We start from the raw sequence: 2,035 nt of genomic DNA, 5'->3' as shown, positions 1-2,035 counted from the left end.
AAGTAGGTAGAGATCTTGAAGAGATAGGGATAGGTAGAGAGTTCATGAACAAAACCCAGACCTCAGGGGAAATACTCCAAAGAATTAACAACTGGGACCTCATCTTATCCAAAAGATTTTTGCATTTCAAAAGAAATCACCAACAGAGTGAAAAGAAAACCCACATACTGGGAAAAAATTTTAGCCAAAACTGTCCCTCAAAGGACTCCTATCTAGAACATATAAAGAACTGAAAAATATCAGGCCCCCCTAAATTCAAAAACCCAATCCAAAAATTGGCATCTGAGATGAATACACACAATATTTTTAAAAAGTAAAATGCATATAAAACAGTTATAATGCACAATCTAATATATACTATATAACATATAATACATACTATTCATAAGTTTTCATATCGACATCATATTTATGGAAATGAAAAATGCAAAGAAGAAATGATAATCACCCTGCCACACTCTAAGGAATGTGTGAGAAGTCCATCATGAAATCCACCTACCACAGGCAGCACTGCTCAGAACCAGGAGCCGGTCACCAAGTGGGCTCAGCCTTGCAAGGAACTCAGGATGAGGCCCCAGCCTTGCCAAGATCCCCTCAACACCCGACACAAGGATCTCCGGGTAGCCCCTGCCCCTCCTCCAGTGCTTGCGGAGGGCAGCAGCATGAAGGGCTTCAGTTCTCGACTGCTCTCCCTTCAACCTCCAGCCCAGGGTGCCTACCCTCCCCAAGTCCCTCCCTGGGAGGGAGCCTACCTTCCACCCACCTGTTGCGCCATGGGTGAGCTGCACCTCAAGCTGCCTTTCCCCCTCCGGGAGTAGAGTCCTACCACTCAACTGTCTGTGAGCTACCACACCAGAAGCCCACTGGAAGAGCAGAAAGAGGAAGCCAGGAGACTTGAGTTTGCCCTGCACACTGGGGTTCCTCGTAAGGACTCATAGTCACCTCCTGACATCACTCTTCCTGCACCGTCCCTGCTTCGTCTGGATGGGGTCAGTGTGCTGGTCCTCCGTGGGGTCCAGCTGTTGGACGCCTATGAAATATCTACTGTTCCGCAAAGCGTACTATCAACTTTAAGGGTGCAGCTGGATTGGAGAGAAAGGCAGAACTTCCTGCTCCCTCCTTCCTGCCTTGGAGCTGAAAGCCCTTGCATAACCTCTTGATCACTGGCACAAGGAAAGCCTGTGTCTGTCACACAAGAGGGGAGAGGGTCAGGAGAGGAGGAGGGATGGGTAGAAGGGGTCAGGTGCTGCTGGTCTGTTAGACCCCAACCAACCTCATCAGTAACCGAAGAGGAACAGGGATATGCAGTGTGTTCAAAAATACAGAGAATAATTACATATGTACATTTTAGTATATTGCAGTAAAAGATGCATTGCCATTATTCTCCCTCAAAACACCCTCCCTTGCTTCAAAGCACTTATCCCATCCTTCCTGCCACTCTCTGAAGCCGTTCTGGAAGTCCTCTTTCGAGAGGGTCTTTAGTTGTGCTCTTACAGCTGCGTGGAAGCCCTGAATGGATTAAAAACATTTACCTTCTATGATCATGTTGACTTTGGGGAAGAGCCGGAAGTTACCTGGTGCCAGATTCGGGGAATAGGTGAGTGAGGGCACAGCGTCATCTTTTTACACTCTGCTTTCTGCTGGTGGCATACGGCGGCAGCAGCATTCACTGTATTTTTTACCTCACCTCATAAACGCACTCACCGAAGAGGACTTCAGGACCCCTTCAGAGCTCGGCAAGAACAGTAGAATAAGTGTGTTTGCAGCAAGGGGAAGTATTTTGAGGGGGATTTGCAGCAATGTGTATTTTACTGTAATGAATTTTCTTTAGTTTTAGTTTGAGCGTTCACCACGTTTTGTATCACACCTTAAAGGTGCCTTTTAACTCTCCCCAACTCCTGCTTGTCTGTTCACTGTGCAAAGAGGTCGGCGCCTGTGCCGGGAAGGAAAGAGAAAGGCTGCAGAACAGGCAGAGGCTGGCCAGCCCCGCCGCCGCCTTCGCGTCCCTGCAGTGCCCTGCGGTTGGCAGGGGCTG

The 2,035-nt window shown here is 48.3% G+C and overlaps 1 protein-coding gene across 7 annotated transcripts in view; it reads right to left on the bottom strand.

Annotated features, from left to right (window-relative positions):
* Il1rl1 (interleukin 1 receptor-like 1) overlaps positions 1–2,035 on the bottom strand; it is a 69,330-nt gene that overhangs the window by 60,069 nt on the left and 7,226 nt on the right. The window contains exon 1 of one of the 7 annotated variants that reach the window (XM_013522850.1): positions 943–1,069. The exons of 4 other annotated variants lie outside the window; for them this stretch is intronic. The gene's annotated coding sequence lies outside the window, so the exon portion shown is untranslated. 2 more of the 7 variants (XM_013522849.1, XM_013522852.1) reach the window with 2 other exon arrangements.

This window comes from Chinchilla lanigera, unplaced genomic scaffold (genome assembly GCF_000276665.1).
Source record: "Chinchilla lanigera isolate Chin_1 unplaced genomic scaffold, ChiLan1.0 scaffold00069, whole genome shotgun sequence".
Lineage (NCBI taxonomy): Eukaryota > Metazoa > Chordata > Mammalia > Rodentia > Chinchillidae > Chinchilla > Chinchilla lanigera.
This window is presented reverse-complemented; position numbering and strand designations above follow the sequence as displayed.